We start from the raw sequence: 15507 nt of genomic DNA, 5'->3' as shown, positions 1-15507 counted from the left end.
ATTCCTTTTGTGGTCATAAACCTTGTGTTAAAATTTCATAGATTTCTATTCACTTTTACTAGAGTAAGTTAGGGTGCGAAAACTAAAAATATTCGGACGTCTACGACGCCAACGTGATAGCAATATACGACGAAAAAATTTTGAATTTTTGCAGTCGTATAAAAGTTAATAGGGATGAAGATGTTACTCAATTGTGACAGATCACATAATATAAAATCAGAGATGAAGATATCATTTAATGATGACAAATCACACAAAGTTTAATCAGTGATTAAGATGGCACTCAATGGTGAAAAATCACCGAATGTTATATCAGTGACGAAGTTATAACTCAATAGTGACAAATCGTTGCTAGCTGAATCTGTGATAAAGACATCCGTCAATGATGACAGACCAAAGAATGTTAAATCAGTTATGAAGATATCACTCAATAGTGACAGATCACAAAAAGTTAATAGTGATGAAGATATCACTTTATGGTGACAAAGCACAGAAAGCTAATTAAGTGATGAAGATATCACTCAATGGTGACAGATCACAAAAAGTTAATAGTGATGAAGATATCACTTTATGGTGACAAAGCGCAGAAAGCTAATTAAGTGATGAAGATATCACTCAATGGTGACAGATCACAAAAAGTTAATAGTGATGAAGATATCACTTTATGGTGAAAAGCGCAGAAAGCTAATTAAGTGACGAAGATATCACTCAATGGTGACAGATCACAAAAAGTTAATAGTGATGAAGATATCACTTTATGGTGACAAAGCGCAGAAAGCTAATTAAGTGATGAAGATATCACTCAATGGTGACAGATCACAAAAAGTTAATAGTGATGAAGATATCACTTAATGGTGACAAATCACAGAAAGCTACATTAGTGATGAAGATATAACTGAATAATGACAAATCACAGAAAGCTAAATAGGACATAGAGATATCACTCAACGGTGACAGATCACAGAAAGTTTAATAGGTGATGAAAATATTACTCAATGGTGACAGATCACAGAAAGCCTAATCGGCGATGAAGATATCACTCAATGCTGACAAATCACAGAAAGCTAAATCGGACATGATTTGGACCAACTTGAATACTGGGCCCTTAATCAAAAATCTAAGTACATGTTTGGATTCAGCATATCAAAGAAGCCCAAGAATTCATTTTTTGTTAAAATCAAACTAAGTTTTATTTTGGACCTTTGGACTTTAATGTAGACCAATTTGAAAACAGGACCAAAAATTAAGAATCTACATACACAGTAACAATTGGCATATCAAAGAACCCCATTTATTCAATTTTTGATGAAATCAAACAAAGTTTAATTTTGGACCCCGATTTGGACAAACTTGAAAACTGGGCCATTAATAAAAAATCTAAGTACATTTTTAGATTCAGCATATCAAACAACCCCAAGGATTCAATTTTTGTCAAAATCAAACTAAGTTTAATTTTTGACCCTTTGTACCTTAATGTAGACCAATTTGAAAACGGGACAAAAAAAAAAGTTAGTTTCGGCATATAAAGAACCCCATTTATTAAATTTTTGATGAACTCAAACAAAGTTTAATTTTGGACCCTTTGGGCCCCTTATTCCTAAACTGTTGGGACCAAAACTCCCAAAATCAATACCAACCTTCCCTTTATGGTCATAAGTCTTCTGTTTAAATTTCATAGATTTCTATATACTTATACTAAAGTTATGGTGCGAAAACAATGAAAAATGCTTATTTGGGGCCCCTTTTTGACCCCTAATTCCTAAACTGTTGGGACCTCAACTCCCAAAATCATTCCTTTTGTGGTCATAAACCTTGTGTTAAAATTTCATAGATTTCTATTCACTTTTACTAGAGTAAGTTAGGGTGCGAAAACTAAAAATATTCGGACGTCTACGACGCCAACGTGATAGCAATTTACGACGAAAAAATTTTGAATTTTTGCGGTCGTATAAAAAGTTAATAGGGATGAAGATGTTACTCAATTAAGACAGATCACATAATATAAAATCAGAGATGAAGATATCATTTAATGACGACAAATCACACAAAGTTTAATCAGTGATTAAGATGGCACTCAATGGTGAAAAATCACCGAATGTTATATCAGTGACGAAGTTATAACTCAATAGTGACAAATCGTTGCTAGCTGAATCTGTGATAAAGACATCAGTCAATGATGACAGACCAAAGAATGTTAAATCAGTTATGAAGATATCACTCAATAGTGACAGATCACAAAAAGTTAATAGTGATGAAGATATCACTTTATGGTGACAAAGCGCAGAAAGCTAATTAAGTGATGAAGATATCACTCAATGGTGACAGATCACAAAAAGTTAATAGTGATGAAGATATCACTTTATGGTGACAAAGCGCAGAAAGCTAATTAAGTGATGAAGATATCACTCAATGGTGACAGATCACAAAAAGTTAATAGTGATGAAGATATCACTTTATGGTGAAAAGCGCAGAAAGCTAATTAAGTGATGAAGATATCACTCAATGGTGACAGATCACAAAAAGTTAATAGTGATGAAGATATCACTTTATGGTGACAAAGCGCAGAAAGCTAATTAAGTGATGAAGATATCACTCAATGGTGACAGATCACAAAAAGTTAATAGTGATGAAGATATCACTTAATGGTGACAAATCACAGAAAGCTAAATTAGTGATGAAGATATCACTGAATAATGACAAATCACAGAAAGCTAAATCGGACATAGAGATATCACTCAACGGTGTCAGATCACAGAAAGTTTAATAGGTGATGAAAATATTACTCAATGGTGACAGATCACAGAAAGCCTAATCGGCGATGAAGATATCACTCAATGCTGACAAATCATAGAAAGCTAAATCGGACATGATTTGGACAAACTTGAAAACTGGGCCCTTAATAAAAAATCTAAGTACATGTTTGGATTCAGCATATCAAAGAAGCCCAAGAATTCATTTTTTGTTAAAATCAAACTAAGTTTTATTTTGGACCTTTGGACTTTAATTTAGACAAATTTGAAAACAGGACCAAAAATTAAGAATCTACATACACAGTAACAATTGGCATATCAAAGAACCCCATTTATTCAATTTTTGATGAAATCAAACAAAGTTTGATTTTGGACCCCGATTTGGACCAACTTGAAAACTGGGCCATTAATAAAAAATCTTAGTACATTTTTAGATTCAGCATATCAAACAACCCCAAGGATTCAATTTTTGTCAAAATCAAACTAAGTTTAATTTTGGACCCTTTGTACCTTAATGTAGACCAATTTGAAAACAGGACAAAAAATTAAGAATCTACATACACAGCTAGATTCGGCATCTCAAAGAACCCCATTTATTAAATTTTTGATGAACTCAAACAAAGTTTAATTTTGGACCCTTTGTCCCCTTATTCCTAAACTGTTGGGACCAAAACTCCCAAAATCAATACCAACCTTCCCTTTATGGTCATAAGTCTTCTGTTTAAATTTCATAGATTTCTATATACTTATACTAAAGTTATGGTGCGAAAACCATGAAAAATGCTTATTTGGGGCTCCTTTTTGACCCCTAATTCCTAAACTGTTGGGACCTCAACTCCCAAAATCATTCCTTTTGTGGTCATAAACCTTGTGTTAAAATTTCATAGATTTCTATTCACTTTTACTAGAGTAAGTTAGGGTGCGAAAACTAAAAATATTCGGACGTCTACGACGCCAACGTGATAGCAATTTACAATGAAAATTTTTTGAATTTTTGCGGTCGTATAAAAAGTTAATAGGGATGAAGATGTTACTCAATTGTGACAGATCACATAATATAAAATCAGAGATGAAGATATCATTTTATGATGACAAATCAAACAAAGTTTAATCAGTGATTAAGATGGCACTCAATGGTGAAAAATCACCGAATGTTATATCAGTGACGAAGTTATAACTCAATAGTGACAAATCGTTGCTAGCTGAATCTGTGATAAAGACATCAGTCAATGATGACAGACCAAAGAATGTTAAATCAGTTATGAAGATATCACTCAATAGTGACAGATCACAAAAAGTTAATAGTGATGAAGATATCACTTTATGGTGACAAAGCGCAGAAAGCTAATTAAGTGATGAAGATATCACTCAATGGTGACAGATCACAAAAAGTTAATAGTGATGAAGATATCACTTTATGGTGACAAAGCGCAGAAAGCTAATTAAGTGATGAAGATATCACTCAATGGTGACAGATCACAAAAAGTTAATAGTGATGAAGATATCACTTTATGGTGACAAAGCGCAGAAAGCTAATTAAGTGATGAAGATATCACTCAATGGTGACAGATCACAAAAAGTTAATAGTGATGAAGATATCACTTGATGGTGACAAAGCGCAGAAAGCTAATTAAGTGATGAAGATATCACTCAATGGTGACAGATCACAAAAAGTTAATAGTGATGAAGATATCACTTAATGGTGACAAATCACAGAAAGCTAAATTAGTGATGAAGATATCACTGAATAATGACAAATCACAGAAAGCTAAATCGGACATAGAGATATCACTCAACGGTGACAGATCACAGAAAGTTTAACAGGTGATGAAAATATTACTCAATGGTGACAGATCACAGAAAGCCTAATCGGCGATGAAGATATCACTCAATGCTGACAAATCACAGAAAGCTAAATCGGACATGAAGATATCACTCAACGGTGACAGGTCACAGAAAGCTTAATACGTGATGAAGATATCACTCAATGGTGACAAATCAAAGAGAGTTAATTAAGGGATGAAGATATCACTCAATGGGGACAAATCACAGAAAGCTAAATTAACTCATCATAGATACCAGGACTTAATTTTATATATACGTTAAACGCGCGTTTCGTCTACAAAAGACTCATCAATGACGCTCGAATCCAAAAGGTTGAAGAAAAAAACAAATAAAGTACGAAGTTGAAGAGCATTGAGATCCAAAATTCCCAAAAGTGTTGCTAAATACAGCTTGGGTAATCTATGCCTGAGGTAGAAAGCCTTAGTATTTAAAAAAGAATATAACAATATCAATGATAATTCATGTCCGCACAAAAAGTGCTGACTACTGAGCTTGTAATACCCTCGGGGAAATAAGTATCCACCAGCAGTTGCATCGACCCAGTGGTTGTAATAAACTCATCATAGATACCAGGACTAAATTTTATATATACGCAAGACGCGCGTTTCGTCTACAAAAGACTCATCAGTGACTTTCGAATAAAAAAAAAGTTGAAAAAAGCCAAATAAAGTACGAAGTTGAAGAGCATTGAGATACAAAATTCCTAAAGGTGTTGCCAAAAACAGCTAAGGTAATCTACGCCTGAGGTAGAGTTATGAAGATATTACTCAATGGTGACAAACAACAGAAAGCTAAATCGGAGATGAAGATATCACTCAATGGTGATAGATCACAGGAAGCTAAATCAGTGATGAAAATATCTTTCAATGGTGACAAATAACTGAAAGCTAAATCAGTTATGAAGATATCACTCAATGGTGACAGACCAAAGAATGTTAATTCAGTGACAAAGATATAACTCAATGGTGACATATCGTTGCTAACTGTATCTGTGATGAAGATATCTCTCGGTGGCGACAGACCATAGAGTGTTAAATCAGTTATGAAGATATAACTCAATGGTGATAAAATCACAGAAAACTAAATCGGAGATGAAGATATCACTCAATGGTGACAGATCACAGAAAGCTAAATCGGAGATGAAGATATCACTCAATGATGACAAATCACAGAAAGCTAAATCGGAGAAGAAGATATCATCAATGGTGACAGACCAAAGAATGTTAATTCAGTGACAAAGATATAACTCAATGGTGACATATCGTTGCTAACTGTATCTGTGATGAAGATATCTTTCAGTGGCGACAGACCATAGAGTGTTTAATCAGTGATGAAGTTATCACTCAATGGTGACACATCACAGAAAGCTAAATCGGAGATAAAGTTATCACTCTATGGTGATAAATCACAGAAAGATAAATCGGAGATGAGGATATCACTCAACGGTGTTTGATCACAGAAAGCTAAATTAGTGATGAAGATATCACTCAATGGCGAAAAAACACAGAAAGCTAAATCAGAGAGTAAGATATCACTCAATGGTGACAGACCAAAGAATGTTAAATTAGTTATGAAGATATCACTCAGTGGTGACAGATCACATTAAGTTAATTGTGATGAAGATATCTCTCAAGGGCGAAAAATCACATATAGCTTAATCAGAGATGAAGATATAACTCAATGGTGACAGATCACATAAAGTTTAAACAGTAATGAAGATATCACTCAATGGTGACAGATCACTGAATGTAAAATCAGTGGTGAAGATATCACTCAATGGTGACAGATCACAGAATGTTAAATCAGTGATGAAGATGTCACTCAATGGTGACAGATCACAGAATGTTAAATCAGTGATGAAGATATCACCCAATGGTGACAGATCATAGAATGTTAAATCAGTGATGAAGATATCACTCAATGGAGTCAGATCACAGAATGTTAAATCAGTGATGAAGATGTCACTCAATGGTTACAGATCACAGAATGTTGATAGTGATGAAGATATCACTCAAGGGCGAAATATCACAGAAGCTAAATCAGTGATGAAGATATCACTCAACGGTGTTAGATCACAGAAAGCTAAATTAGTGATGAAGATATCACTCAATGGCGAAAAATCACAGAAGCTAAATCAGAGAGTAAGATATCACTCAATGGTGACAGACCAAAGAATGTCAAATTAGTAATGAAGATATCAGTCAGTGGTGACAGATCACGAACAGTTAATAGTGATGAAGATATCACTCAAGGGTGAAAAATCACATAAAGCTAAATGAGTGATGAAGATATCACTCAATGGTGACAAATCACAGAAAGCTAAATCGGAGATGAAGATATAACTCAATGGTGACAGATCACATAAAGTTAAATAAGTTTTGAAGATATCACTCAATGGTGACAGATCACAGAATGTTAAATCAGTGATGAAGATGTCACTCAATGGTGACAGATCACAGAATGTTAAATCAGTGATGAAGATGTCACTCAATGGTGACAGATCACAGAATGTTAAATCAGTGATGAAGATGTCACTCAATGGTGACAGATCACATAAAGTTAAATCAGTGATGAAGATATCACTCAACGATGACAAATCTCTGAAAGCTAAATCGGTGATGAAGATATCACTCAATGGTGACAGATCACATAAAGTTAAATCAGTGATGAAGATATCACTCAGTGGCGACAGACAGAAGAAAGTTAAATCAGTTATGAAGATATCACTCAACGATGACAAATCTCTGAAAGCTAAATCGGTGATGAAGATTTCACTCAATGGTGACAAATCACAGAAAGCTAAATCGGAGATGAAGATATAACTCAATGGTGACAGATCACATAAAGTTTAAACAGTAATGAAGATATCACTCAATGGTGACAGATCACAGAATGTAAAATCAGTGGTGAAGATATCACTCAATGGTGACAGATCACAGAATGTTAAATCAGTGATGAAGATGTCACTCAATGGTGACAGATCACAGAATGTTAAATCAGTGATGAAGATATCACCCAATGGTGACAGATCATAGAATGTTAAATCAGTGATGAAGATATCACTCAATGGAGTCAGATCACAGAATGTTAAATCAGTGATGAAGATGTCACTCAATGGTTACAGATCACAGAATGTTGATAGTGATGAAGATATCACTCAAGGCGAAATATCACAGAAGCTCAATCAGTGATGAAGATATCACTCAACGGTGTTAGATCACAGAAAGCTAAATTAGTGATGAAGATATCACTCAATGGCGAAAAATCACAGAAGCTAAATCAGTGATGAAGATATCACTTAATGGCGAAAAATCACATGAAGCTAAATCAGAGAGTAAGATATCACTCAGTAGTGACAGACCGAAAAAAGTTAAATCAGTTATGAAGATATCACTCAGTAGCGACAGACCGAAGAAAGTTAAATCAGTTATGAAGATATCACTCAATGATGACAAATCTCAGAAAGCTAAATCAGTGATGAAGATATAACTCAATGGTGACAGATCACATAAAGTTAAATAAGTTATGAAGATATCACTCAATGGTGACAGATCACAGAATGTTAAATCAGTGATGAAGATATCACTCAATAGTGACAGATCACAGAATGTTAAATCAGTGATGAAGATGTCACTCAATGGTGACAGATCACAGAATGTTAAATCAGTGATGAAGATGTCACTCAATGGTGGCAGATCACAGAATGTTAAATCAGTGATGAAGATGTCACTCAATGGTGACAGATCACAGAATGTTAAATCAGTGATGAAGATATCACTCAATGGTGACAGATCACAGAATGTTAAATCAGTGATGAAGATATCACTCAATGGTGACAGATCACAGAATGTTAAATCAGTGATGAAGATATCACTCAATGGTGACAGATCACAGAATGTTAAATCAGTGATGAAGATGTCACTCAATGGTGGCAGATCACAGAATGTTAAATCAGTGATGAAGATGTCACTCAATTGTGACAGATCACATAAAGTTAAATCAGTGATGAAGATATCACTCAATGGTGACAGATCACATAAAGTTAAATCAGTGATGAAGAAATCACTCAATGGTGACAGATCACAGAATGTTAAATCAGTGATGAAGATATCACTCAATGGTCAAACAAAATAGTTCTTCAAATAAACACAAACCTATATTTGCAAAAAGTTGCTGTGTAAACTTCTATTTAGTTCAGTGGTCATTCAAAACTGAATGACTTCTGCTATATAATAGATATAAGCACACTTGCAACCTACATATGATTAGTATTCTTGAACCTTATCTTTTTTTCTATAAAATATAGGTACAGAATTATTAAAATGTATGTTTATAGGGATGAATTTAATCCTAAAATGTAGATCATTATTAAATCAAAAAGGGTACAACATGATTTTAGACTTGTACTTGTATCTTATTTTTTTGTCTACTAAGGATATTTTTTCAGACAAAAATAGTTATTGTACCGGGTCATTTAAAATATGATCCAATGAGAATATGATTTACAATTTTAACTTAGATTTGAAATTTATTGGATATAAAAAAAAAGTATGTTAATAGTAGCTAAGTGGATCAACATATTCATAAGACATTAATCTATATTGTAGATCACGAACTCGCATGGTTTCACCTGGCTGATGATAGAACCCTGCTATTCCATCAGGGGTAGCAAACAATCTATAGATCATAAAAGCTTAGGTAATTCTTTGTAAGTCATAAAAATTATCATATACTTACAATAAAAAAAAGAAATTACACACTTAATGAAATTAAAGGTAAATTTAATAAATCAGTTTTATGCTAATTTTTGCAGCTGAAGTCTGTTACGGTATTGGATAATCTAACTAAGTAGGGGATTGCACAGGTGATGTTAGATTGAAATATACCAAAATAGTCCAAAACTGTTAGAATTAGTTATTTCTAACTTAAGAACAGGTGAGTATTTGTATATTACTGAAAATAACATAAAATACCACATAACATCAATACATTCTTATATTAATCTAGTACTCATAATGTATGCTGTCAAGTAAAAATTATACAACATATGAAAAAGACATGTTTTATAATCAGCAGCAATTTTGTAATAGAAAATATAATGTTACATGGGACCATTTTTTATAATATAAACAGGTATCTTAAAAAGAATTCAAAATGATAATAATATATTTTGTAATTTGTTAACATACATGTAGTAAAATGCATTAGATTGAAGATACAACTCACTTTTTCCTAACATGCAAAGAATCTGAAAAAAATTAATGATGATTTACAGAATAGTCTAAAATGGGTAAAATTGGGTTGCACAGAATGTTGTCTTTGACAATACAGAAAAGTCAACAACAGAAAACACTTTAAACAATCCAATATTTGGAAGGTGCACAACCTAAAACTTTCTGTGAGGTTCCAAAGATCTGCCCTAAAAATTAATAACCATATTTTCAAAACTTGATGAAGACAGACCCAAGTTTTGAAATATCATTACAACATTTGTGCTATCATTCAGACATCTGCATGAAATGCAGTTAATGACACAAAACTGGTATCCATGTTTTTGTAAATTTTGCTTTAAAAGACAAGTTCTAGAAAATAAGAAAATGACTCCACAAACATTTTCATAATAGCATTTGTGAAGTTTAAAGATCTGGGTTAAAAACAGTACATGTAATGATTATATGTAAATTACCTGAAGAACTTTTTTGGGGGGCCAGACACCATTGTCATACATTGGCAAGCTTGTGTAGAGTTCCCCATGTCTGTAAATGTTGACAAGACTCTGCCACTAGTTTGCCTCCATGTCATTTTAGGTGTTCCTCTTTCTTTTACCGTCCAGGGTCTAGTTTGGTGCAGTCTTAGTTATATCCTCTTCCTGTAGAACTTAACTAACCATCCTCCATCATCTCCTTATAGTAGTGGCTTGATCTTCTTGTTGGCATCTGGTGAGAAGATTCTGGTTTGAGATTTTTGGTAGTAAAAAGATTTGTGCTATCTGCCATCCTCAAACATTCTGATCAACTACAAAATGTTCACTAAAGACACATCTGCTGTATAGTTTGAGTTTTGTCCTGATGGTACATTGCCCTTACAGTTGAACTCACCTCATAAAGTTGTCTTTTGATTCTGCTTCACAACTGATTGATTGATTGATGGGTGTTTTAAGCCACTTTTATTAAGCTTTTTCGTGGCAGCCAGTTTTAAAAGGTTGAGGAAGCCTAAATGCGTGGTGAAAATCACCTACGATAAGGAGACTGACAACTCTAGTCAATTTAGATTGGAGTCGAGTGCACCCACACGAGCAGGGTTCAAATTTCAAAAACTCAGTGTTGACTGGCTAGTGATTACAGTAGTAACTACTTAGACCACTAAACCACCGAGGCCCCTCTCCACAATTAAAAGTAACAGTGCTGCCAAGGTATGAGAAGGTTTCAATATGCAATATTTTTTCCATTGAGTAAAACTGATTCTATTTGTTTCATGTGAGCTGATTTCAGTTTTCTTGATGTTGATTTTTAGCCCCACTTGTAATTTTGTAATTTTGTGGTTTTATCTTTTTATCATTAATGCTAGGTCTCCTACAAAACACTTGAGGCTCTAAATAGCCTGTGTCACTCACCTGTATTTACTGTGGTTTTGTAAATTTTGTAAAAATAAGTTAAAATTCATAATAAATAGTATTAGATATCCCAATAATGATTAAGACCAAGTTTGATTCAATTTGAACAAGAAGTTGAATCAAAAGCAGGTCATTCCATTGTAGTCTTACAATAGTCAATATCATTATTTTTTTAAATTATTGTTCAAGTTGTGTCCATTTGAAATTGTTTTAAACAATGTTCCCATAGATTTCTATATAGCAGACCCCTATGTTATATTTCTAGCCATGGTGGCCATGTTAGTTGGATGGCAGGATCATCAGATACTTTTTTCGATCAAGATACCATACTGAAAATTGTGGCTAGGTTATTAAGCCCAGTAGTTGAATTTGAGAAGATTTTTGAAGATTACAAAACCAGATGCTCCGCAGGGCGCAGCTTTATATGACCGCAGAGGTTGAACCCTGAACGGTTGGGGCAAGTACGGACACAACATTCAAGCTAGATTCAGCTCTAAATTTGGATTGTGATTGTGACAGCATAGGTTTCTGACACAGAATGAATGTGTTCTAATAAACTTAAAATTTTTGTTTTGCCTTTGAGCAATTCACTATGCTGTTGAATATCAATCCTCTCAAAAAAAATGTTTGAAGAAATTTCCTTTTTATTTATGAAATTTCAAATGAGGAAAAATTAACCCCCCCCCACCCCCCCCCCCCCCCTCAATTTTTTGTTCACATCCCCTTTTCCTTTATTCCAAAACCGATCTCAATTTAAATTTCTAATGGAGTTTGCAACAATAATTACTCATTTAAATACATCATAAAATATTAAAATGTAAAAAAAATGCTTGTTATCACTGAATGGTAAAGATTGTTTTAATTTATCTGTTGGTAGTAAAAGTGAATATATACATTGTATATTGTATAAAACAATGATTTAAGTTGATTCAACTACTATTCTGGACAAAGAAAGATAACTCCAATTGAAATTGTGCAATTAGATATTTCTTGCTATTGCGAAATACTGTGCGATTGAAAATACTTGCTATTGCACAATACTGTGCAATCGAAGATTTCTTGCTATTGTGCAATACTGTGCAATTGAAAATTTCTTGCTATTGCACATTACTGTGCAATTGAAGATTTCTTGTTATTGCTGAGTACAGTGCAATTGAAAATTTCTTGCTATTGCACAATACTTAATATAATAATTTTGGATCCTGATTTGGACCAACTTGAAAACTGGGCCCATAATCAAAAATCTAGGTACATGTTTGGATTCAGCATATCAAAGAACCCCAAGAATTCAAATTTTGTAAAAATCAAACTAAGTTTAATTTTGGACCCTTTGGACTTTAATGTAGACCAATTTGAAAACAGAACCAAAAATTAAGAGTCTACATACACAGTTAGATTCGGCATATCAAAGAACCCCAATTATTTATTTTTGATGAAATCAAACAAAGTTTAATTTTGGATCCTTTGGGTCCCTTATTCCTAAACTGTTGGGACCAAAACTCCCAAAATCAATACCAACCTTCCTTTTATGGTCATAAACCTTGTTTTTAAATTTCATAGATTTCTATTTATTTATACTAAAGTTATGGTGCGAAAACACAGAAAAATGCTTATTTGGGCCCTTTTTTGGCCCCAAGTTCCTAAACTGTTGGAACCAAAACTCCCAAAATCAATCCCAACCTTTCTTTTGTGATCATAAACCTTGTGTCAAAATTTCATAGATTTCTATTTACCTCAACTAAAGTTATAGTGCGCAAAACCAAGAAAATACTTATTTGGGCCCTTTTTGGCCCCTAATTCCTAAAATGAATTTATATGATCAACTAGAAATAGTGTGAGCCCTGTCAAATACCCCCCCCCCCAAATAATAAATAAAAATGCACCAAAAAATTGGCACTATTAAGGTCAATAGAAATAAACAATTTATCAAAGTTGCATGGAATTTTGTGAAAGTTTTAGTTATTGTTTCAAAATAGGAAAATCACCCCTTTTTTAAGCATACAAATTCATAACATGGAAATGTAAAATCTGAAATTTATAAAAATTGAAAGGGAGCTTACATCAATAGATATAAACAATTCAACAAAGTTTCATGGACATTGGTGAAAGCCTTTTTGAGTTATTGTCCGAAGTGTTAAAAATCCCCCTTTTTTTATGAATAAAGCCCCATAAATCCAAAAATAAAAATTGAAAGGGAGCTTACATCAATAGATATAAACAATTCACCAAAGTTTCATTTGGTGAAAGCCTTTTTGAGTTATTGTCCGAAGTGTTGAAAATCACCCCTTTTTTATGAATAAAGCCCCATAAATCCAAAACTTAAAATCTGAAATTAAAAAAATAAAGAACCTTAGTGAGCACACTTACATACCCCACGTCCCCACATTGTCATTGGAGAATTTAAATAAGTGTTAGAAAAGAAATTTGTATAAGAAAAAAAAAAAAATATCATAATTTCCTGTCAATATGCACATCTACATAGTATGTCCTTATTATCTACAAAGTTTCATGAAACTCAGTTGTGTGGTTTCAGAGGAGTTGAGATGACAAACTGTTGCAGAAGTAAATTGAAGCAAATAAACTCAAAGGGGTGTAACTCCTAGAAAAAAATTGAATTGCAATTTCCCGTCAATATGCACAACTACATAGTATGTCCTTATTATCTGAAAAGGTTTCTTGAAATTCTGTTGTATGGTTTGAGAGGAGTTGCGATGACAAACTGTTGCAGTAGTACATTAAAGTAAATAAGTTCAAAGGGGCATAACTCCTAGAAAAAAAATTGAATCACAATTTCCCATCGATATGCACAACTACATAGTATGTCCTTATTATCTGAAAAGGTTTCGTGAAATTCTGTTGTGTGGTTTGAGAGGAGTTGCGGTGACACTGTTGCAGTAGTACATTAAAGTAAATAAGTTCAAAGGGGCATAACTCCTAGAAAAAAAATTGAATCACAATTTCCCATCGATATGCACAACTACATAGTATGTCCTTATTATCTGAAAAGGTTTCGTGAAATTCTGTTGTGTGGTTTGAGAGGAGTTGCGGTGACAAACTGTTGCAGTAGTACATTAAAGTTAATAAGTTCAAAGGGGCGTAACTCCTAGAAAAAAAATTGAATCGCAATTTCCCATAGATATGCACAACTACATAGTATGTCCTTATTATCTGAAAAGGTTTTCGTGAAATTCTGTTGTGTGGTTTGAGAGGAGTTGCGATGACAAACTGTTGCAGTAGTACATTAAAGTAAATAAGTTCAAAGGGGTTTAACTCCTAAAAAAAAATTGAATCACAATTTCCCGTCGAAATGCACAACTACATAGTATGTCCTTATTATCTGAAAAGGTTTCTTGAAATTCTGTTGTGTGGTTTGAGAGTAGTTGAGATGACAAACTGTTGCAGTAGTACATTAAAGTAAATAAGTTCAAAGGGGCGTAACTCCTAGAAAAAAAATTGAATAGCAATTTCCCGTCGAAATGCAGAACTACATAGTATGTCCTTATTATCTGAAAAGGTTTCTTGAAATTCTGTTGTGTGGTTTGAGAGTAGTTGCGTTGACAAACTGTTGCAGTAGTACATTAAAGTAAATAAGCTCAAAGGGGTGTAACTCTTAGAAAAAAAATTGAATCACAATTTCCCATCGATCTGCACAACTACATAGTATGTCCTTATTATCCTAAAAGGTTTCGTGAAATTCTGTTGTGTGGTTTGAGAGGAGTTGGGATGACAAACTGTTGCAGTTGTACATTAAAGTAAATAAGTTCAAAGGGGTTTAACTCCTAAAAAAAAAATTGAATCGCAATTTCCCGTCGAAATGCACAACTACATAGTATGTCCTTATTATCTGAAAAGGTTTCTTGAAATTCTGTTGTGTGGTTTGAGAGTAGTTGAGATGACAAACTGTTGCAGTAGTACATTAAAGTAAATAAGTTCAAAGGGGCGTAACTCCTAGAAAAAAAATTGAATAGCAATTTCCCGTCGAAATGCACAACTACATAGTATGTCTTTATTATCTGAAAAGGTTTCGTGAAATTCTGTTGTGTGGTTTGAGAGTAATTGCTATGACAAACTGTTGCAGTAGTACATTAAAGTAAATAAGTTCAATGGGGTGTAACTCCTAGAAAAAAAATTGAATCGCAATTTCCTGTCGATATGCACAACTACATAGTATGTCCTTATTATCTGAAAAGGTTTCATGAAAGTCTGTTGTGTGGTTTGAGAGGAGTTGCGATGACAAGAAACAGGACTGACAGACGGACTGACAGGTCAAAAACATTATACCCTCCGCAACCCGTTGTG

Source organism: Mytilus trossulus, chromosome 1 (assembly GCF_036588685.1).
Source record: "Mytilus trossulus isolate FHL-02 chromosome 1, PNRI_Mtr1.1.1.hap1, whole genome shotgun sequence".
Classification (NCBI taxonomy): domain Eukaryota; kingdom Metazoa; phylum Mollusca; class Bivalvia; order Mytilida; family Mytilidae; genus Mytilus; species Mytilus trossulus.
Note: the sequence above shows the minus strand (reverse complement) of the source record.